The 24,144-nt window shown below is 47.1% G+C and overlaps 1 protein-coding gene across 1 annotated transcript in view; it reads left to right on the forward strand.

Annotated features, from left to right (window-relative positions):
- Positions 1–13,772: 13,772 nt before the first annotated feature.
- ZFHX3 (zinc finger homeobox 3) overlaps positions 13,773–24,144 on the forward strand; it is a 475,206-nt gene continuing 464,834 nt past the window's right edge. The window contains exon 1 of the mRNA XM_035336639.1: positions 13,773–13,832. The gene's annotated coding sequence lies outside the window, so the exon portion shown is untranslated. The remainder of the gene's footprint in view (positions 13,833–24,144) is intronic.

Raw genomic sequence — 24,144 nt, forward strand, 5'->3', positions numbered from 1 at the left:
CCTAAATATACATATAATATAGCAGTGGGATATATTCTTTATATATAATGTGTTTCTCTGATAGTCACAGATAGGCAGCTGTATGCCCACACTATCCTCTGTGGATGTAAGAAACGTTTTGATTTGATGGTGGCTTTCTATATGCACCTCGTACGTGCCATATATGAGCATAATCCTTAAATTCTAAGGGAGGGGAAGGCTAAATGCTTTAAATAGCAACGCCTTTTTTTTTTTTTTTTTTTTTTTTTTTTTTTTTTTTTTTTTTTTTTTTGCCCCCGACTGTTGTGTCTGAAAATGCTTGAAGCATGTGGTGCTGCATATTTGGTGGGTTTGCAGATTTCTGTACGATTTTTATCTGAAGGTCAGGGCTGTGGAAATACATCAGGTTGCGATTTGGGATGTTTGCCATTTGCCATTTAGCCTCACTCCTTCTTATCAGATCGCTTTGGAACATGGGCCTAATAAAACAGGGAGCTGTTAAGAAAAGAAGAAATAAATATTGTTCTAGTTTTATGGAGTCTCCTTACTGTTACACAGCAGGCAATTTTAAATGTATTTATTTAAGTTTGCCTTTTTGCTTTGGAGTTGTTGAAGTAGGTAGAAAAAAATAATGCTGGCTATTTATAATTGCACCAGATTATTTGCATACATTATTATTATTATTATTTTTAATGAAAAAAAATATTTCCTTTTCCACATTGGGGGAAAAAAAAAAAAAAAAAAAAGTTGTAAGAAGACAGTGCAAGAAAGGGTGGGTGATGAAGTTTTCCTGTACATCCCCGACCAATTTAGAAGCAAAACAAATTGTTTGGGAGGAAGGCTTCTGCTGCCCGCCCTCGCTGCCCAGGCCTTGGTGCCCCCCTGCAGCCCCTGGGGCTCGCACCCCACACTGCCTGCGGCGAGGGACGAGGGCAAGTATCGGGGAGCTGGGTGAGTGCCTTCACTCCCATTTGATTTTGTATTTTGTCGAGGTTGGAACTGGCAATGCCAAGAGCCCTGCTCTAACAGCTGAGTGCTGAACGCAGCGCAGGGCAGGCTCAGGCCCACGGGTCCCCGCTAGGCCAGCGAGCACCAGGCCGGAGCAGGCCGCATCGCGCTGGGTGACGGTCGGCGCTCCTGGAGGGCATGGGGCCGTCCACGGTGCCCCTCGGTGCAGCCCAGCCCCTCCGCCGGGATGGTGCCCGTGGCGTGGGGGCACCCGGTGCGCCCCAGCACCCGCGGCTCCGTGCCTGCCCCGCGCCCACGGGCCACGCAGGTAGCGGTGGAAGCGCTTGCGGCTCCCAGGCAGTTATTAACGCTTCCATCTGCACAAAGCCGCCCCAGCTGTGGTCTCGGCACAAAATGCTCCGCGTATGATTGCCTCATGGCAAAAGCCCGTCCGACACAAGGAGTTTATTTTTCCCCTTGAATCGGCGGGGGGAGGGAGGGGGCTGAAAGGCCACCTCAATCTCCGCGCAAACATTGTTTTGTTATTTTAATATTTTTAGAGGAAAGCACTTTACCTCTGTGTTGATACCTTTTTGTATTTTATTATTTTGTTGCTAATTTACTTAACCATTAGCAAATTAAGGTGGATTACTGCTTGGATGCATTAAAAGCACCAAGGAGTTGCGGTCCTTGTGGCTATTTCGGGCAATGTCATAAGCACACTCTTTTTTTTATTGTCCTCCCAGGGAGCAGAATTTGAACTTAATATTCCATGAAATAAGCCATTGTAATCACGTTGGGTTAATAGAAGAAGTAAAATTGCCTCTCCTCTCACAAGACATTAGAGCAAGGCTGCATTATTAAAGTTTTCTTGCGGACAGGCGGTTTAAAATATATCCTCAGTGGCTGACGCAAGTCTTTTCAGTGGGGATGACAGCTTTTCAGATCTTAATAGGCTGTTCATTTCTGGCCTACGAGTTTTCAGCATTTCTTCTTTTCAAGCCGGGCTGTGACATGATGGCTAAAAACTGACATAAAGAAGTGCCATGTACTGTGAAAACCTTTATTCACTAAGTGGCTCCATGTAAATTGGTGTCAATAAGCAAACAATTAGAACTTTAAAAAATTGTTGGTTTAAGTCCCTTTTCTCCTTAATCATTTGACCTAAAAATCTCTCCTTTATTTTTTCCCTTCCTTGGATGTGGTGCATATAAAACAGTGACAAACTGTTTAGCAAGTTAAAGTGGATCAGATCTTTGTTCAAAACCAGGAAACAATATTTAGTCAAGGTGAGTTTGTCACAGGATTTTTTTTTCCCTCTGAAATGAAATTTATGGTGAGCTAAACCCCAGGTGAACGATAATGGAGGAGGAAGGGAGGAAGGTGCTGTTTTTTTCTGCCCTTTTCTTGTTTTTTTCCCCTCCCACAAATTGCCTCATCCACGGTTTTGGAAACGCAGACTCCAAGCAGCAATAGCAGCCTGCTGATTCTGTGAGCTTGGCTAATTTCAAGAAATTTGGCATTGTTGTTCATGCTTTCTGGAGATTGTTTACTTGAATTATTTGCAGAAAAGGCTTTTTTTCTTTCTTTTTTTTTTCTTTCCGTGTCATTAGATGAAGAAACACAGTAATGCTTAACGCTTCTCCTCCTATACTGCTCTGCACAGAAAAAAAATGTCCAGAAGAGCTTTTTGTCTCTCTTTTAATTTATGATTTCTCCTTTTCCTTTTATAACTCCACTCCTTTTCTCTCTCACTCCTCTTTATGCATCCTGCCTTCATCCGAACAAGGAGATGAATAGCGCGCTCGGACGGCTGCCGGGGCTGGCTGCAGGCGGTGCTTTGTTGGCGGCGCCCCGGGCCCCGCGTGCCGCTGGCTCGTCTCGCTGCACGCCCAGCGGGCCAGGGCCATGGCAGTGCCGGGCGCTGCGTGGCAGGATGGTGCTGCTCGGGGCGCTGCCGGGGGCGGTGGGGCGCGCACCCCGCACGCTCCCGCACCTCGCCCGTGGGGCTCACGCGTCAGGTGGCTGTTCAGGGGCAAGTCAGCTGCCTGGCACATCGGACGGGTTTGCTTGAGTCGTGGCAGTGTTTGTGGGATTTTAGGAATTCCCTCCTCCGGCACCCACCTCCTGCCCCCTGATGCAGTCCTCCTCCAGCCACCCCACCACCACGTGCCAGGGCTGCTGCCGCCGATGTGCGCTGCATGTGCGCTGCCTTCCGGAACCTGCCACGGTCGGTCTGGGCAGTGCCACCGCATGAGAAGGCACCCACGTACCTTGGTACGAAAAATAGCAAAGTGAGAACACGAAGACTGTGAAAAATATATTTAGCATAATGAGTCTGGCATGGCGCGTTATTTTATCTGTTTTTTGTTTTTTTTCTTTTTTTTTTTTTTCGTGGTTCCATTTTAAAATAATCTTCTCAAGTGACAGAAAGCACTACCTAAATACAGTTACAAAACATGTTAAATGCACCTCCTCCAAAGATACCTCTCCACACGTCAAGAAAAATGATGCAACAGCACGTTGAGAGAGATGTGCAGCCACAGCATATGTGGGATATTTATGTCTTACGTCTTGAGCCTTCAAAACTATTGTTGATAAGAAGGATAGTAATTATTATTTGTATTAGTACTATTAGTGTTATGAATTAATCTATCGGTATAATTTTAAAAAGTAAGACAGTGTTCATAATCTATGTAAGATAGGAATTCTATCCCAAGAAAATTGTATGTAGGGGGGGTGCAAAAACAGTGGGAAAGGGTGTGTTTTCTAAAGACAGACCATGTGGGAAATGTGGAACTCAGCGATGATTTTGGTGACAGTAATGCTTTGCACTTCTCTAGCATCTTCCCCTTGAGCATCCCACACAGTCCTTGTGCGTTGAGGAGCTCTCCCTCCCGTACCTTTGGGCTCAGACCGATGCCCCGTCAGGTCTGTGGGACGCGGCACAGCCCTGGGGCTCACTCGAAGGGGGACGACTGCAGCCCCAGGTTCAGCTAATGCTGAAGAACTATGCGCAGGGCCCACGAGACACAATGGCAGAGGAATCTGTGTCAAAGCTCTTAATCATCAGCTGGTCCAAACACAGTCAGGCTACCTGTGTGCTTGAAAAAGCTCTTTTTGTTCTTCGTGCTTTGTTTTCTCATTCGTGATGTGAGGAGCCCCCACTCTCCTCCTCTCAGCCCCGTCCAGCCTTCGGCATGGGTTCAGGTGGTTCGTGGCGGGGATCCTGGCCAGCACCTGGTGCCGCACACAGGGGTGCAGCGCAGAGCTACTGCTTATTTCAATAACAAAGAGGGGTGAAGCCCAAGCATCATGAAGATCTATGTAAATGAGACGAATAGTAAATGGAAGGAATAGGTTTCACTACTGTTTGCTGTTTAAATAAAAAAAGCATTAGTTTTAAAGATTTAGGCCAAGATGCACGTGTAGAGAGCCACTGTTAGGTAAGAAAGTTTTTTGACCATATCCTGGTGATTGTGTTTTATAGCCCATAGGATGCGTCTTATATATAATCCTCAGGAATGTCATTTGTGTTGCAGACAGTTGGGGTGAAATGTCCCCTGCTCCCCGAAAGTAACGTCACACCTCCTATTGCCTTCAACAGCCGTTATTTCACTGATAACCTTTGTGTAAGATTAAAATATTGGTTACTTGATATTTGTGTCCTAATTAAAATATGTTTAAGTGACTCCAGAAGTCATACCTCAAAAGAGGGCAAATGTGAATATTTGAACTTGTTTGTGCACTGCAGTAAGGAAGAAGCCAGAAAAGTTGCAGGTCCTGAAAAGGAATCCTTACAAAGGAAAAAAAAGTCTGATTATTGCCTTTAATTTATAAAAAGTCTGTGACAAAATTGTATCATAATTTTTATAAACTTTGAAAGTGGATGAATGAGGGGAAATGTGTCAGCTGGCTCTGAAAGCCTGGAAGTGTGAACCATTCTGCTTTATTTTATATCTCTTTCAGTGATCTCCATGAAAACTATATTCAAAGACTGTTTAATTCCAAGCTTTCATTCAGGTCTGCCTTGAAGACAATAGAGGCTGAACATCAAATAGGCTCCAGTTCTGTTCAGAATCTCAGAATCTGTTTTTTTTTTTTTTTTTTTTTTTTTTTTCTTTTAAACAAAGATATAAGTGAGATCCACCTATAAAGGCTTTAATGGGCCCAGGAGAACTGTTGCATTAGACAGGAGATCCTTTCTCTTCATGTGATACTTCCATATTAGAAACATGCATTGCAGGCTCAACTAATTTTCTTTACAGATAATGAATTTCAGAACTAGCTTTAACAAATTTTCCCAGAGTTTGCAGTAAAAGGACTAGAACAATATAAATGCAATTAGAATAATTAAAAAAGATTTTTTTTTTTTTTTTGCATGTGTGTGAACTAAAGCAGCAAACATTTCTTTAAAATTTCCCGAAATAACTTATTGAGGCGTAACAGGACTGGTTAGAACATAATGGTTATACTCAAAGCGTAATTCAAAAAATTATATCAAGAATTTCTGACAATATTCTATAGTTTGGTAATTATACAACAGTTGTCAATTTAAAAAATTATTGCTATTTTTCCTTTTTAAGCAATGGACAATAAGCCATCAATGTACTCCTCAAAGGCTGGCTATCCTGACCCCAGACTTGTGTGTGTATATCTTGCAATATTTTTCAGTAATCAAAGCAATGTCTTTAAATAAATGTGAAAAGTTACGTGACCTTGACTGTCAGACTCAATTTAGACTCTGCCACAACACTTCGCTTTTTATTTTTTAAATTAGCTGTTGCCATCTTTTACAATTTGTTTATAGGCTGAAAGAGCCACACAAAATATAAAGTATCAATAGGAAGTTTATAGTTGTTGCCTTGTCCACAAATATGGTCGTTTTTAATAGACTTAAATTAAATCATTTTTTTTCTCTCTCTCCCTTTAATCCCTCTCCTTAGGTAATGCCTTGATTAATTCTAATTAGTTTTCATTTTAAGGAATTAGTTCCCTTTTTGAAAAACTTTGCGGTTGTGTTCCTCTCTCTTTTTCCTTTTATCTCATTATGGATTTTTGTAAAATTCGTCATTAAAAGATGTGTAAGTTAATATTTACCCTTGTGCTACATTTATTAAACCACTTTGTTTCGCAGCTGTTTTCCTGCATGTTACGAGTAGTCAGGAAAAAAAAATCATTTCAGACTGGAGGATTTTTCCTGGGAATCTGTTGTAGACAAGAAACCAAACTGTACTTTTCGGTTACTCAAGCCCAGTGGTGATGCATGGTTTGAGTGGGTCTGCGCCGCCGTCACCTCTCTTTCCAATGCTCCGTTCTCAGTGGCAGTTTTCTTGCTTGGGCGTTTGCACAGGTATTGGTGTTGGTTCTTTCCTTCCTTTAACTTTGCTGCCAAAAGCAGTGCAAATTTCCCCTTCTTTATGGCTGAAAGTAGGTCATCTGCATTGCCAGAGACACTGGTAAGCCCGTCTTCTAACTGATTCTTAGTTTTTTGTAAACTAAATTTTGGAAGCATATGTAAAATAGGACTGAAAATAGTATTCCAAATGTCAGCAGCATTGTAGCATCTCAGCTGAGCTGTTCTGTTCCACTGTTTGGAACAGATAGTTCATGCCACTGAATGAAAACCAAGTAAAAGCAGATATGAACTGGAGCAGAACTATAAAATATTTGGTAGAGCTCTGCCTGGCTCGTGGGAAGGCTGACTTGCTGCTTTTGAAGATGGAATATAAAAGGGAAAGGTTGAGACTTTTAATCATGTAAAATACAAGGCTTGTTTTGATCTAAATATAATTTTAAAACTAAGGAAGAGAAAAATCATATGGCAAAATAAAACTGTGGTTATGTGAGAATTTGCTCAATATTGTAAAATCAGGTCCTGATTGAAGAGGGGATGATAACGTGGGCATCCCCCCCAGAGCTGCTGGCTACCTAACAAAATGGACAAAGGTAATTTTGTCCTTTTTACTTTCACAGCTTTGGCATGCATTTTCAAATGAGTTGTTACATTAATATGCTTCCTGGAAAGTATTTTAGGCTATATAGAGTCAATTGTGTTGTTCCATGTGACTCTTCTGCTACCCAAAACTATAATGAGATCATTTGAGTTAGTTTTATTTTTCTACTTCTAATAAGAACAAAACCGTTATAGTCCACTTGAATAAAAATAGCAAATTAACACGTATTATAATACATCTTTAAAAGCTTTAACCTAGCCTTTCGGTGTGAGAGACAATGGACTACCAATTACTTTATGATGGTGTAGAACAGTACAGATTGCTAACTCACTACACAATACTGGTTGTAGATGTTGTTATTTTCTTTTAAAACAGTAAACAGTTTTTTTTTTGTTTTTTTTTTTTTTAATTCCAAAGTATTTCAAAGCCAGGCCTGAGTGGTATCCTCCTGTTTTAATTGGACTATCTGAAATTCCACGTCTGGAATAAAATCTGCAGTGAAATGTATCACCAGAACATCTTATTTCTGTTTAGGACTTCCGGTGCCTTTGGGGTGGTTCTTGCCTTTTTCTGTCTATTTTATCCTAACCTTCAATCATACAATCCTAATACTGCAGGCATGCATTGGGCTCGCATCTGCTTGGCCAGTACCGCATGAAAGAGCACGCAGCGGTTCATAATGCAAGGGGACAGGCACCGTTGGGCTACCTTGTCCTCTTCTGAACATATTCTATCCCTGTATTATTGTATCAAACATGAGTTTTAATACAATACCACGGGAAACTAAGGGCCCTATTCAGAGATTACATGCACCCCATGGAAGGGTGCTTTTCATGTATTGGAAGTCTGATTTAAAAAAAACAGCCCTACGTGACTCTTCCATATACTGTAACTTACACAAAACAGGTAGTTCTTGAGGTTTCCTGTATTAGTACCTGCTCCTTTGACATGCCTGGCACCAGCCCGACAGGATCTCATTGTGGCATTTTTATTAAGAAAGAGGATGCTGGTTCTTTTTTCTCTGTCAGCTGCTGAAATAAGAAGGTTTTAAGAACAAAGGAAAAACTTGTGCCAAGGAGAGACACAAGAGGATTATCATTCCCTAAAGAAGGGGGACGTCCCACACACTGAAAGACTTGCCATCCTAATGAGCCGACAGATTTTTCCAAGGCTGGTAAATATATTTAGGGAGAAGTACATTTGGGTGCCATCTCTACTCATTTATTCTTCAAACTGTAATGCTGCACATTTTGGGTTTCAGTATATTGCATTTTAAAACTAATGATGCATTCATTCTCAGAGCAAATCTTATTTCTAAGCCCTAATTTAATAGAATTAAACTCTAAGCTGAATTGGTTTTATGAGATAAAACTCTGAAGTTGATAACTGCATTTAGGAATAGTTCAGGTATTGAGTTTCTAATTTGCTTCCTGAGCATGGAAATCCCTCAGATAGTCAATATTGACGACCTGTAATTGGTAAGAGAGGGTCTTGCTGAGTTGTCTCTCCCGTGCTGGAGAGTTGCTCTGTGCAGGCGTGGTGCTGCAGCTCTGGACCAGGCTGGGGCTGGTGACGGCCCCAGCACCTTCACCCCCAGCACGAGCTGGGCTGGTCTCGTGCTGCCCACTGCACCTGCAGCCAGCTGTACGGGGGTGTTTATCGTGACCGTGTCTTGCGTGGGTTGCGATGGAGGAGCTTTAAAATGAACAGGAGCTGCCTAAGACAAAGCGCTGGGCTTATAACAAGTGCAGCTTGTTCCTGGGAAGTCTAAGTGAGGAGGAGCTCTTCTGAATAAACACACCGTGAGCAGTAGTGCCAGGAGATGGGGCCAATTCTAGCATTATTGCTTTCTAGAGCAGAACCTAATGGTTTCCAACATGCTGCCCGTCAACCATCCCGTGCCCATCCCGGGGATGCCAGCAGCCAGGTGTGAGGCAGCGCAGAGGTGGTTCTTCTCGGCTCATGCTGCCGTTTGCCCCAAGAAGGACATCTCTTCATAAGCAAATAGCACACTGAGTGATGTAGGAGATCACCAGGTACACGGTGCTCTAACTTTGCTCTTCTGCAGCATGTCCCCAAGGCTGGAGCTGGTCAGTGTGACCTGCTGGGGACTGCAGGTGACAGCAGCTGCCCGGTGAAGCCACGCCAGCTGTTTCTGCTCCTTACAGCCACATGCGACAGCCCGGCAACACTCACGTGTTTGTTAAGGGGATGCTGTACCACCTCCGTGAGACCTCTTCGCTTTGTTTGTTACGATTAACTTCTTAGATTCTAGTTGTTGTTGGTATCTTAGCATAGGGGAAGATAAAAGGACAAGAAAAATGTTTTATATGGGACCTTGAACCAAGCCAAAGTAATACCCCGAGAAACCTTACAGCAGGCCAGACAGCGCACAAAAGGAGATGGCTATAGTAAATCACAGAAGACAATAAATGCAGGTTTCCCTAACAGCCAGAAATAATTCCCAGCAGAAACTGCTCCTTTCAGATCACTTCAGTAAGGGATTTGCCTCTCTTGTGGCATGGTAAGTGTTCTTATGCCTTTAGGAGCGTGTCCTGAGCATCTACAGGAGAGGTGATGGGAGGGACGCAGAGGCAAATGCTCATTCTTTCTTTGTCTTTAGCTTCCAGCACATTCTCAGGTGAAACCATGGCTGCAGCCCCCACGACGTGGGCTGGAAGTGGCCCCGCATCCATCAGCGGTTCAGCATCCAGCTTGGGGCTGGTGCCATGTGCCTGGCGGCCCCAGTTCTGGGCTGCAGCCGTGAAGGGACGTCGGGGTGCTGCGAACCCAAACAGCCAGGTGCTGTGCTGTGGGCACTGCTCAGTGTGCTGGCTGCAGGTGACAGGCCGGCTGCCCACACGCTGCCTTGTTGGCAAGCAGCCTGCTCTTTTTTTTTTTTCTCTCAGTCCCTGAAGAGTTTGTTTCGCAGTCAGTTGCAGGTCTTCTGGCCAAGTGGCCCGCCTTTGAGATCGAGCATTGTCGCTTTTAAAGCTGAACTTCCCTTAAGTCCGCTCATCCCTCCCGGTGTGCCGTTCCCTTCTGGCCGGCTTCCACCGGCTTTTCCTTTTTGCTGTTTCTGCTTTGCTGTGCCACTGATCCGGGATTCTCTGAGCAGTAACACTCACCATGGTACTGACCTGCTGTGGTGTGAAGCACAACGGACAAGAGCCCATTCCTGCTTTATGCCGAAGCATGAGCACAAATATTTTCTCCCACATTGATGGAACAGGCTCTCAGACTTCAATCCCTTGTAGCACGATGCTCTTTTCTGGGGCAACGAAACCACACCAAAACCAGACCCGAGCCACTTTTCTTTGTCTACTCTGCTTCTGCAGAACTCCCCACGGAAAAGCATCCTGACTGCCACACGGGAAAGAAGGTGCCCATCCTTTGCAAACCAAGTTTCGCTATTGATGGTGGATGTTTATTTGACTTTGTTTTCATTTATCTTACATAATTTTACTTTCCCACCTGAAGAAATCGTAGTTAGTATTCTTGTGAAAAGTTTGTGCATGTCTCCGTATCCATGTCTCCTGGGGCGACTTTATTACACTGTATTAGCTCTCTGAGATGTGAATAGTGGGTGGTTCTGCATAGAAATTGGATATCAAGCCTGTCAAATTCCAAAAATAAATAAAAGCAAAGAGTTGTGCTATTTTAAAAAGGAGGGTGGGGAAAGAAAATAACCCAGTTTTTATTGTAGCTATTTAATGAAAAAGTTTGGTTTTACTTCAATATCTAATGATTTAAAGCATCAGGAAGAGACTCATCACGGTGTTTGTCCCCCTCATTGAGGCAGTGAGATTTTTACTGTATTTTTTTCTGACCTGCTCCTGTTGCTACAGGTGTCTTCCCTGTCCTCACAACATGCTGCATGATGTTAAAGTAAGGAAAAAAAAAAAAAGATGTTGCTGTATTTTGCCAGGTGTGTAAGCCTCATAGGCTGTGATGATGTAAGGTGCTGGTGATCACTGGGGGGCCAGTGACGAACCGATGCTCTGTGCCCAACAGAGAGGCTGGAGGGGGCTGAGGGCCAAGTCTTATACCTTGGTTGCTGAGTTTGGCCAGAAACGTGGGGCTGGCAGTTAGGGTGGCCTGGTCGGCGCTGTTAGCAGGCTGGAGGTGCTGTGAGATGCATGTCCTTGTTGCACGCCCAGGGACATTTATGTAAAGTGTTCCACGGCGCAAGCTACGCACCCAGTCATTTTGTTTTGGTGACTTCATAAAATGGATGGAAACCATAAGGCGACGCGACACGAAGTGCCTACAGACGCCTGTTTGAGCCTCATGACTGAGGGCGACGTGCGGAGAGGCGCAGGTTTACCCGTACACACACCGCCAGCCTCCTTCTGCCTCGTCCAGGCTGCGGATGGCGCGAGCGGTGCCGCAGCGCCCGCGCTGCCCCCGGGGCTGGGCAGTGAGCGGTGCTGAGCCCCCTGCGTGGGCAGCAGGGCCCAGTCCTGGCGCAGGGCTCCCTGTGGTGTGGCAGAGCAGAGCCTCCCGGGGTGGACGGGGGGCGATGGCTATCGTCTGCTCCCGACAAAAGCCTCGTCATGTAGCGCTTCGATCCGCACGCTGGCTGCCCGCTGCAGGCTCCATTTTCTGCCTCTCGTGGCTGTGATTCAACAGAGCACTCCTAATGCACGGTTTCACTGTTGTTCTTAGCAGTGATACAAGTTGTTTCGTGAAATGCCTGAAAATTTTAGTCATTTTGAGAAATAACTGGTTTCACAATATGAGTGTCACATGTACACCGAGCAGGCAGTCGGGTGACAGAATGAAATTGGTTGCTCTTTTCTCCCGTGGCCAAGGGAGTTTCTGTTCTGCATTCTCGCAGATTAAAGTTTCTTCTCCCTACAAATGTTATAAAGTCTGCTGTTTAGCTATAAACTGTTGCAAATGATAAACAAATCAATATTTGTTAATGTTATGATGCACTCGCATCTATCAGATACGCATGGAATGATTTATAGAGTACAGCATTTCAGGGCTGACCCTTGCAGGTCTCAGAAAGCACTTAAAAAATAAATTTACCCTGGCCTCTCTCACCCCATTTCAAAAAGGGTGACAAAGATGAAGTAATTTATAAGTCACACTTTTATTAATGCTTTTAACTTTCATATACTTGGCTTTCTTGCCCTCTGAGCAGCTAAGTGCAGCTCTTGGTCGAATGGTAACCTTCGGCGCTTTGAGGGGGGTTTTGTACAAATGATCAACTCATAAATAGGTGCTGTGCTCCGCATTATCCTGCCATAAATTCACAGGACCTTTCAAGTACATCAAGAAAGAGCAACTTGAACTAGGCGCTTTGCGCTTGAGTTTACAGACTAATGCAGTACTAATGAGCAGCTGGGCAAGGGGTTTCCAGAGCATGTCTAATGCTTTATGTTGTGATCCTGTGCTCGCTCCCCGGCTGGAGCAGCCCCCGGCAGGCAGGAGGGAGGTGGACACCACAGCCCATCTTCCCCTCGGCACCTCGCGTGCGGCGGCTTGGAGCTAGCTGGCAGCGGAGTGCGGGCAGGGCAGGGAAGGCTGACTAGAACATAGTGCATGAACTAATTATTACCAATTATCACCCCTCTGATTAAAGATACCATTAGGAAAAAATGATGTAAAAGAGAACAACGTGTCAGGGAAACTCCAAAATACTTTCCGTGGTGAGCTCCTGCTGCTGGCTGCAGCCCCTCCGTCGCTGTGCTGGGACACAGCTTCTGTGTGACTGCCCACCAGCGCTTCCAGGACCTGTTCCGTACAGAACCACATGCTCGGGCAAGAGTTGTGTGGTGATGCTCATCTGAATTAAAAGTGCGTGCATGGCACAGATGGAAAAAAGCAACAAGACCCCACGGGGGTTTCTGAGCGTGCCGGGCCTGTGCTCCCTCCTGAGCCTGCTGCCAGGCTCCTTACAAACAGCCGCTGCACCCCGCATAGATAACTGTGGAACAAATGAATTGTTCAAATTCAGCTCTTCACAGTTAATACTAAATTTAAGAAAACCCAGAAGCCCATCTGCCTGGAAGGGAGAGCTCACCCCATGCGGGCAGTAAGATCTGCTTACATCCGAGCCTGCTGCCCTCCCAGCAAAGCCCCCTGTGTCCGGCAGTGCCCTGTGCCCGTCCGGCACGGGCTGCCCGGAGAGGGGCTGGACTCTCCTTAGAGATGTTCAGTCCCGGCTGGGCACAGCCATGGCCGTCCTGCTCCAGGTGACCCCGCTTGAGACAGGGATTTGGACTAGACAACCTCCAGACGTGCCTTCCAACCTTGACTCTGTAATTAATCTTCCACAAGGTGTTTTCTGTGGGTTGATTTATTCTGAGGAGAAAATCTAGCTATTTCCAGCTGGAAGCGTCATTAGGACTTGAGGAGAAAGAATGCTTTATTCAGCTGCAGATGAGTGACGCAGTGAGCATCCCACTCCCTGCTCGATCTTCTGAGAGCTGACGGTCGGCCATTGATGTAATACGTCTAATTATGAAAGATGAGGAAGGAGACAAGTGGTAAAGACAAGAATAACCAGCTATTTTTCAGGAAGAATAGAAGAATCGTACTGTAAGTTTCCCTTGTGCACTTCTGATGTTTAAGCCCAATGCGTAAAGGAACTCATTTTGGATTTTGCACTGGGATTTAGGGATTCCTCTAATCTTTTGGGGCTTCTAGGAGGCCTTCTAGAGGAAAGGTCTGCCCCAAGGGTCAGCAGAGCAGCCCTGACCTAGCTCCTGGGCCTACTTGCTGGCCGATAATACGAACATCAGCTGGCAGAGCACGACTTGCTGATGGGACGAGCATTACCTAACGCTACACAGGCGAAGGGCCTTAAGCAATTGATCAGAGAGGTCATCTGGGTGGGAGGGAGTGAATATAAGGAAGGATAGCACACTTGAGCCTGTTTGGGAGGAATGGCCCTGAACCTGTAGAGAGAGAGTGACCTGCTCTGATGCAAGCAAGGTAGGTCTGGCTTTCCAGCTGTGGTTGCCTGGTTAAACCTTTCTGCTGCTGTAGGAGTTAAAGAAGAGCTTAAATTTTATCCATTATGAAATGGTCTTGTGTGAGGCAAGTCATTTGAGTGTTAGAAGTCTTGCTGAAGTTTTCTGTTCTTAGCCAGGTTGTTTTAGGACCTGCAACCAGTAGTGCTGGAAGTGCTGCCTTACAAGCAGTCGGTGTCTCTGGGGAGTCCAGGTAGGTGCGTGTGGTGCACCTGCAGCTGTGGCTTGACATCTTGTGTGCCTGGCAGTAGTGAAAGAGCACCCTTCAATAGTTCAATACTGATCACTTGACAAATAATGATACTAAGTCCATCTAAAACTATTATTTTGTCTCTTCCTCCCCACCACATAAGTGAGAAATGTATTTTTTTTTCTAGTGTGGGTTTCACTGTTATTGTCAGAAATGAAAGTTGTGTGCTCAGATATCAATCATGCCCAGTGGCTGTGAAAACTTACATTAAACCAGCTTTAGCTGAGGCAGCTCTAACCTGCATGACCCTCAGAGTATTGTGTTTTTGGATATATGATGTAATCAAAATACACTTTCTTTTTGTTTGAAAGAAACTTGTCTTTGCACGTGAGACTCCCGTTATTAATATAGTGTAAGCTATGCTAACAGATAGGACTTTGCAGAGAAACCCTTGCTTTAGAAGGTCAGATTTTTTACACTAAAGTCCTCTATAAAAAGCTGTATGAAACTTAACTATTTTTTTAAAAGTATGTAGAACTTTGCATGATGAAAATACTTCAAAACTAGGCAACGTGGCATGGGTAGAAACTATTTGAATGTATTGATTATTCTTTTCTTGAATCAGATCCATCTGTCAATTATGTTAGAAGTTGGGTGAAAGAAAGGCTTTTATTTCAGCATGAATATGTAATGTAGTGCATGGGGAAAGCAAATTCCCTGTATTCAAACCATATGCACAGTCTGAACATGGGCACTGCCTAGTCTGTTATTAATGAATATCGTTAACTCTGGGATCAGCTCAGTTGCCTCTGACTATGCTGTTTGGTGGCTGGGGAGAACTGCTTGTTTTTAAAACATAAGTGGTTTTTCACAATCTCTGTTTCTCATGTGCCACGTTCAAAAATACAGTCAAAGGGGAGAGATGAATCTCCTTGCAACTTTGTGAATTGCTGAGACTTGGTGTGATTAGAACACTTGATTTCTCTTTTTATTTTCTGAATAGTTAGTGACAGCAATAGGGGTGTAACACCCTGATGGGAAATTTTGTCTTCCTAATGAGAAGGTGACAGTGAAGAAATCAATGAAGTAGAACCTAGAAGTTCCTCTACGCTGTCCTCCTTTTCCTCTTTCAACCGCCAGGGTCACTGTGTTTTTCTCAGCAGGGGTTTGATTTGCACCAGTGTATAATTTACATCTTTGCAGTATGTGTTTGTACAAGGTCTGTGCTTTGCAAATATTGTCGTACTCCTCTTTGATAAAACAAACTGTGTCTCGGCTGCAGTCTGTCGCCGTGGCTCAGGGAAGCTCTGCTTGGTCTGGCTGTGCGGGATGTGCTCCTGCCCAGGTGCTCTGGTGCTGCCACAGCTCTGAGCTTCTGCTGAGGTGAGCCCAGGAAGCACTGAGGATGCTGCGAGCTCTGATGTGTGGCACGTCAATCAGGCAGCTTCAGGCTACTGATTGCGTGAAGGTACTTGAACATATGAATGCCAATCTGCAGATGGACATCTAAAGGAGCTTTTCCAGCTTTTTCTTCTGTTGCTCTTATGCCAAAAAATAAATAACAGCACAGAAATGAAGTAATGACCCTTAAATCTATCTTTCTTCAAATGTATCTGTTCCAGTCAATGTGTATCAATACCTCACAATACAAGCCTTTGTATTTTAAAGCTGCCTATTCTAGGAGATCTCAGTGTAATTCTGCTGTTAATAATTTAAATGATGAAGTAGACTTGGTGAGAACAATAACCGTGAAACAGACAGAACTGTGTGCAGCGTAGGGCATAAATCCGTGAAAACTCAAGGCTCTGCTGTTGAGCGTCTGAGTGGATTAGCAGCTCCATGGGAAACCCTGCTGTGGGTGGAGGCACGTGCTGCCATCGGGTAGCGGAGGAACTCCGCGAATTCAAGCCTTTGATCTCTTAAAAAGACAAAACCAAAGCCAAACAGTAATGAAGTAAACTCAGTAACACTCGAAATTAAGCTAGCGCGTGCATTTTTGTTCCCTGAATCGTTCTTCCTGTTCTGCTTTGGGTCTGCTGTTCTGAGAAAATTCTGTTTCTAAGCTGTGCTCTTTGTATTCACATCTGGGTCCCTCTTTATTCAGCCTTGCATTCCGTGGAGCTGCAGAGTGCAGGGATGGGGTGAATCTTTCAGCATGTGACCCAGCACACTAATTCCAACTGCTACAACCTCCAGTTTCTGAACTAGGAGAGTTTGAAGCCTGGCCAGAGCCAGGAGCTTCTGAACTCAGTTCTCCCAATTACAGGTGTTTGTGTACTCCTGTAAAAGATTTAGTCTTTCCGTGTGCCTCAGCTGGCCTGCCTACAGAAATTAAGAGGCACCAGGCAGCAAAAACCTAGATCCTCTAATTGCTTCTGTGTGATTGTTAGGAGGGGAATAAGACCAGAAAAATTGTGAATTCTCATGGATGGCCATAAATGATACCTGTGTGGTATCACAGAAATGTGGTGGAAACACCAGGGCGATGGAACATAAGTGGGTTTTTACTCCTGGGGAAGATGCTCAGCCAGGTGTTACGACAACTTGTGGTCTCAAAGGGCTGGAAATCAGCACCATCAGTGCTGAAGTGTGCTGTGGGTCTGGTGAAGCAGTGATGAGAGGGAGCAGGACATCAGCTCTGCTGTGGGCATGTCCCAGGCCAGCAGCCACCACTGTGTCTGTGTCCTGCTAGCTGCAACTCCATCCCCTCCTGCTCCTCATTGCGGGCCCTGGGTCACCCCCTCATCCTGCTGTCCCCTGGGCTGCCATCTCCTTGGGGCTCTGTCCTCCTGGGTGAAAGGTGCTGTCTTAGTCCTGTAGCACCCAATTCAGCTGGTGGGTTTTAGTACTAGTGGAGAGCTGACGTAAAGAGTATTGTGTTGTCCTTGATTTCAGTGACACTTGGTTCCCTAAAAATGTTTACAGTTGGTGCTGTTATTTCTACTTACCTCTTAAAGACTTGCATAGCATTTTCATATAATCATTTAGGTTAGAAGAGACCTTTATGGTCAAGTCCAACCATCTGTTCCTTTAGGCATCCCCCAAGGCAATGAATAGGACCACTTGACTTCTCCCTCCGTTTGCTGCTGGTAGTTGCAGCACCCTGTGATTGCCTCCTGTGGGGCTGGGACTAGCCTGGGTGGCAGAGTGCAGGGCTGGAAAACATCCTGGGATCTTGTTGTTCCCAACTGATGCCAAATCAGTGTGAGGGAGAAAGGAAGGAAAGCACTGCACCGAAGTGGTTGTGGGGGCGGCAGCAGGGAGGGAAGATGCTGGGGCTGGGCGGTGATGGTAGCAGGAGCTGCAGGGGGTGCGAGTGCTTGGGGTGCAGGTGGGTGCTCAGCAGAGCTGACCGCAGGCTCCAGGTTGGATCTCCCCAGAGTGGGGCAGAGCGGGGAATCCCCTCCCTTGCCCTGCAGGTCATGCTGCTGTTGGTGCAGCCCAGGACATGGCTGGCTTTGTGGGCAGGGTGCACATTGCTGGCTAATGTTGAGCTTCCCATCGACCAACACCCCGTGTTCTGAGCAGGAAAACACTTGATAATAACATGCGGACAATGCCACAGTGGTGCCTTGTGCCAGAGATTTGCATCCCTCGAGCCAGCGTTTGGCCGCTAGCGGGACCAGACCTGTGTCCTCAGGGGATGCACAGAGAGAAACTGCTGCGGAAGGTCGAAGGCTACAGGTCCTCCAGGGATTCTGCTCAATTTTGGAGAAAGATGCTCATTAAGAGGTGAACTAGCACTTCCTGGGAGCAAGCTGTGATTTCACACACAAGAAAATATCGCACGGTTACAATGTGCCAGGCCACGCAAAGCTGGAGCTGGTTGCTGGTGTTTGTTCTCCTCCCCTTGCAGCTCCAGCCCCCAGCAGGCTTGCTTTGCTCTTCTAAACACATTGCTGGAAGTGTGTGACCAGAGCTGTTGTGTGCTGCTGAGGCTGTAGGAGCACAAAGGCTTGCTTATCCACAGAACAATGGATATAACTAAAAATGTGCCATTTTCCAAAGTCATTTCTTTTCTGTGTGGTTCCGTGCTCCCAAAGTAGGTGCTGATGGCTCCTTTGGCTCTAGCCAGGTGTTGGGGCCCTCTCTTGTCAGAGGTTTCCATAGCTCACACCGTGGTGGCAGATGCCTGTTCTCTGGTTTGGGTGTTGTGTTGGTTTTTCTCCCTCAGGAGCAGCAGACACTGAGTGCACGGACAAACGGCTGTGGTGGGAGGGAACCGGTGCTGCTCCTGGCACGGTTTGCAGGTGTATGTCTTAGATCACTTGAAGGGGCAGGGCCGTTCTTCCTGTGCAGCACTGTGCTGTGCTCCTGTGGCACACGGCAGGGTCATGGTCTGCTGTGTGCAGCCAGCCCTTGAAAGGGAAAACCACCCCAAACTTGATGGCTGTAAAGGGAATTAAAGCAAAGACCCCAAAAGGTCAGAAATCAGCGAGCAAGTGACCCCAAAGTGGGAGTCCCGGGGGACATGCTGTGCTCTCTGAGCACCTAAGTCATGGGTTTGCATGGGTCTGGCAGAGCTGAATTCCCGTGCCTGGGAATTCCCTGGGGTCGGCACTGTCCTAGGGGCTGCGGATGGGGCTGGGGCAGCCTGAGCGAAGCTGGGGTAGGCGGGGAGCAGAGGAGTTCCCGTGCTGTGCTCAGCTTCCCACCGCGCCATGCACCGAGAACACGGAACCGCGACATTGTTAATGATGAGAATGCGATTATAACCAAATGGGAGACGAGGAGGGATTTGCAAATTGCTTAAAATTATTGCACTTAATTATACTGAGACCTGCTAAGTTGGGCAAGGCTCCGTTCCTGCGTGTGGTGTTCTTGTCAGCTGCCTTTGTCAGGGTCCTGGCTGTGGGCAGGGGTCGGGGCTGGCAGGGCGCCTGTGGCCCTGTCCTGTGCCACCCCCATGTCCTTGCGGAGCTGTCGGGCTGGCCGTGATATTTCATTATGCTGATTTTAACTGGCGTGAGTAAAACTTGCAGACAGGCTCTGGTACTGGGGGAGGAGGGAAAGACAGGAAAAAACAACCCATAAATTAAAATAATAAGAGTATGGGCCAGCAAACAGCACACACATGGACAACAAAGAGAGTCACCCTAATAAATACATTCACTTTGATTTACGGTGTTGTGATAATCTATACCGTCATCCTTGCAGTAGTTGGGAGGTTTTTTTGTGGTGATGAAGGACAAAATCAATGTTGGGTCTCTTCATTCTTTTAATAAGAAGAAAATAATTCCCCCTCTGTGTTCTGCCAGTCCTGGGACTTGGCTTCAAAATCCATATAAATCTGTAAAAATGTAATACTGCCTTAGGATTTTTTTTCTTCCTGTTCCTGGAGGAGGGTTTTCCTGAAGATGTTTTTGTCTCAGCTCTGGCTTGTAAATCTGCCTGCTCCCGCAGCCTTCCCCGTCGCTGCCCCTTCCCCTGCTGCAGGTGACCGCATCCCTCTGCCTCCCCTCCGTGACCCGGCGCTGCCGGGCTCTGCGCTGAGCGGTGCTGGCTGAGGGATCCCTGCAGAAACGGCAGGACAAGCCGAGAAATAGCCTATGAAGGACAAGAAGTGCAAATGTTTACAACTTTCTAAAGTAACAGGATTGAAATGTAAATAATGCCAACTGAGCATCACTCATCAGCGAGGCTCACGCGGTGCTGTCAGGCAGGGACAAAGTGTGGCTGAGATGTGCCCACTTCTGCGGTGGGGAGCAGTAAGGCTGGAGAACACAGGCAGTGTAAGGGGAAAGAAAGCTTGGGGAGAGGGCTGGGTACGGCTGTTGGAGACAGTACGAGTGTCCTCACCCTTTGCTTTGTTGGATTTGTGCCCTGCCTCCCCCCAGAAGCCCTCCTTCCAAAGGACACACGTTTTCACGTTTCGGTAGCTTCTCTGCCTTGGTGCAGAGCCGCTGAGATGGCTCTGGGAGATCCGTGCCATTGCCTGGCTCTGCAAGGCTGAGGGTGGCAGAGGCCAGGGCCACCAGCTCATCCCCGAGCACGGCTGGTGTGTGCCTGGCGGTGCCTCCTGCAGCTCGGAGCGTGGCCGTGCCTGCAGCCGGCCTGGTGCGGGGCCGCCATGTGCTGGGATCCCACCGCGTGCACGGCACAGAAACCAAGGGGAGATGGCACAGGGCTGGCAGGGTGCAGGGATTTCTCGTTGTGCTTTGTGTTTACACACTAAATAGTGGTGAACGTGGAATGTTTCTGTAGATTCGATTCCCTGGGTGAAGAAGTAAATAATGCCTAAAATTATGTCCTAAGAATAGAATAAACATCTTCTGGGCCCACGAGAGGAAGCTGCTTGCTCTTAATACATCTGTTGTGCAAAACACATCGTGTCTTCTCTTGGCAGTGTGTTTAGAAAACACTGAAATTGATAAATATTGATAAAATTAGCCACTTCTATTGACTTCTAATGATATTTTAGTATCAGCAACATCAACATGCGATATTCCTGTAAAGAAATTGTAGCAATCTTAGAAATGCTTTTCCAGATATAAATCAACTGCCTTAAAATTACTCTTTTGCCTGCCCTCAACCAAGCATATTTAGAGAAGTTAAACATAAACTGTTTTCTTCTCTCCATGGAATTAGCTGATGAGTAATTTAATATATGCTTTGTGGCACATTTTTGTGAACTATATTTCATTATCTTTAAGTGCATTAGCTGATACTTGAAATTCTATGGAAGCAAGAGTTCAGTTACATGAACCGGCTTTCCCTGTAGTGCGGGCATGGAGTAACCGAGCTAACGCTTGCACTGTCACTGCGGCTGTGCAAGCAGACTGCACGGGATCTGAATTTTCTGCCTACACAAGTGTAAAGCCTCCTAGTACATAGGCTTTTAAGCTTGTGTGAAGAAAAAACTCTTGTTTCCGCATAGAATTATCATTGTAAAACTCATAATAATTTTTGTGGTGCATTCTGTATATGAGGGGTGGGGGAACTCCTCCTGCTAAATGCAGGCACATCTGCTGCTGTGCAGCACAGGTTCGAAGCAGCTGCTGCTGCTCTGCAGGAGCTGCACGTGTTACCTGCGTGGGGACCAGGGAGAACCTCCTGCATCTGAAACCTGGGGGCAGGGAGGGTGCGGGTGCTTGTCCCCAGCTCTCGCTGGGCGTGCTCTCAGTTTGGGGCCTGTCCTTCCACCTTTGGTGAGAGTGGTGGGCTTTTTAAATCACTTTCCAGTGGCCTTTAGCCTGAAAAGATTATGCTTTTTGGAGCTGTAGAGGACAAGCCTGCTGTCAGAGCAGAAAATCAAATTTTTTGATGTGATGTTGTTGCATTAAAAGGGCCAATCTCATGTCATGTAACATGTGAGTAATGGGGCTAGCATGTGATGTCAAAAATTTCCAGCCGCCTCATAAATAAGCGCAGCCCAGCCCTTCCCCCCGTGCCCACCGAAAGGTCACCCCGCTTGAACCGGGGCTCGCATCCCAAATTACCAGCGCGCACGGAGTCAAGGTTAAAGGTACAGTATCCCCTTTCAAAAGGCACATGTCAGTGTCTGTGCTGGGAATGATAAATAACGTTTGAAGCGGGCTATCAATTTTCAAGGCCCCCCCGTGGCACCGGACGCTGAGGTCTGGCGCTGCCGAGGGCCCGCAGCTCCAGCGCTGCCGTGCGGGGCTTGGGCCGCGTGGCACCGGCTCTTGCTGTGCTGGGGGAGGCTGCAAGCACCATAGCCTGGCCCAGCATGTGCACCGAGATAGCCGGGGTTGTACCCCCAAGCATTTACAGCTTTACCTGCCTGCAGGTCACCCGGGTGCCAAGCCAAGGCACCGGACTGAAAGCTCTGGTTTGCTGCTGTCTGTGCGCATGGACAGCCCAGACTCGCCCTCCTGCTGCAAACCTGTCCGACACCACGTCAGCCACATCCTCTCATCGCGTGTATTTTGGAGGTCTCTGGCCTGACCACGCGGGGCAGAGGTGCTTATGGCACCGTGGGCACCCGACATCTCCTCTCACCTTCCCTGTTCCTAGCTCTGCATTGCTCACGGCATGACTGCCGTGCTGGCTGCAGACCGATCCTTTGTGTGCATCTATTGTGTGTCTGTGGAGGTGCCTTCCTGCTTGATAAATAGTTGGGAAAATACCCTCAAATCTTTCTTGTGAAATACGATGTTGTTTGTGTGGTTTAAAGCCCGTATAAATCACTATTAACCCCTTTTTACATGCAGGCAACAAAGCCACCATGGTTAAGGTCGTGCACATGAGTTACGTATCCAAATTTGGCTTCAAATGAGGCTGTGCTTCCATAACCAACAGATGATTTTGTTATTCAGCACCAACCCATCGCATGCTCCACTGCGCTCACTAAATGGGGTTAGCCTCCTGTAGAAAGATGGTGAATTAGCATATAATTCAAGCATATATAACAATGCATATGCAACAGAGGGACAAATTAAGGTTGAATAGGTAAATTTAATTATAGCATTTTCCAGCTTTTTGGTACTCCACCATTTTATGTGTAGCTCTTGGGGGGGGGAAGTGTCTCAAATTATTTTGCTAGGGGAGTTGGATGTAGGGGCAGCCCCAGCCTGCAGAAGCCTGGTGGGGTGCAGAGGAGCCTGCGTGGGAGGGCAGGGGTTTGCTGTGGGGCTGGCTTGGCCAAGCAGCTTCTGGTGGGGCACCCAGCTGCCCAAAATGCAGTGGGTATGGAAAAAGAGACTGGACATGGGAAACATCTGCCCAACCCTTAAGAGATGGTGAGCATGCTCCCTGCTGTGCTGAGCTTGCAGCCAGGCTGGAGGACTCTCTGCTCCTTGGCTACATTTATAGGTTTATCAGTTTCCAGAGAACTCCTGTTTTCTAGGTTTATTCCACACTTTGGGTTTTATATCTCAGATCCTTGGCAATCTGAGCAGCTTATGGGCAACAAACAGAAAAGACAAATCATCGTTCCTTTAAAGATCATCACTGTTTGTGGATGGGCCAGCATGCAGACACATCTGAGAAGGGATGGAGAAACCATGGAGACCTTCAGGCTGCGTGCTGCTGTGGGCCACCTGCACTGCCACAGCTCCCAGAGGGGCTGTTGCATGCCAGGACTGGCACTGCTGCTGTCAGGGCACAGAGCCTGCAGCATGCTGTGGAGGAGGTGAAGACGGTGCTCCAGGTCGGGCTGGCCAGGCACTGAGCAGCAGAACCCAGAGGGTTTTGCAGCCCAGCACAATTTGGGGTCTCTGCCACTGGGGGCTGGTGGTAGTGGTCCTCCCTGTGGAGGAGGGATGCTGCAGGAGGCAGACGGCACCCAGGGGATGTCTGTGTGCTCTGGGGTGGGCACAGGCACTTGTGCGAGTCATCAAGGCTCTCGGTAGAGCAGTTGGAGACAAATGGGCACTTTCTGAGGCTGTGTCGGACAGGTCGGGAGCTGCCTGCTCCTCTCCAGAGAGCTATTTGTCTGGGCTGGCCACCTTCTGCTGTGCTTTTCTCTCTCAAGTGGTAGCACAGGGCCATGTGGATTAGGTCAGACTTGTCTACAAGTGAGACATCCCAGCGGGGAACCGGATCCCACACTGGAGCTCCACTCATGCTGTGGTGCTCGCACCCCTGTTCCCTCCAGCCCCTGGTCCTGGGGGAGGCGGAGGAGTGACCTGTACCCGAAGCAGGGAGGCACCCACTGCTGCGCGCCAAGGGCAGGTCAGAGCTGATGGGACCGACAGGAATCCTCATGCACGTGTCCAGACCTGACCCACAGCCCCCTGAGGGCTGGGTGATGAGCCAGGTACCAGAGGTGTCCCCGTGGTGCCTCTTGGCATGGGCTGCCACGCAGCTCCTGCTCGGGGTGCTCACCGGCAGCTGCAGCAGAGCAGGGAGCAGCAAATCAAGGGTGGTACCCTAACAGCGGGGAAGGTTTGAGGAACTTTTTGGAAGAACTTAAAAAGGGTAATCAACTTTATAATTTGAAAGCTTTTTTTGGCCTTTTTTTTTTTTGTAGAAGAGCTTCCTTTAAGAAGGCTTTTTCCATCTCCAGCTCTGCTGGTGAAGTTGGCTGCCTGTTTGTGGCGAGTTGCTCCCGCGAGCCAGAGGAGCAGTGATTCCCAAAGCATGAAGCCTCTCCCCTGTCGGAGCAATACCTCGTCTCGTA

Source organism: Oxyura jamaicensis, chromosome 11 (assembly GCF_011077185.1).
Source record: "Oxyura jamaicensis isolate SHBP4307 breed ruddy duck chromosome 11, BPBGC_Ojam_1.0, whole genome shotgun sequence".
In the NCBI taxonomy this organism is placed as follows: Eukaryota; Metazoa; Chordata; class Aves; order Anseriformes; family Anatidae; genus Oxyura; species Oxyura jamaicensis.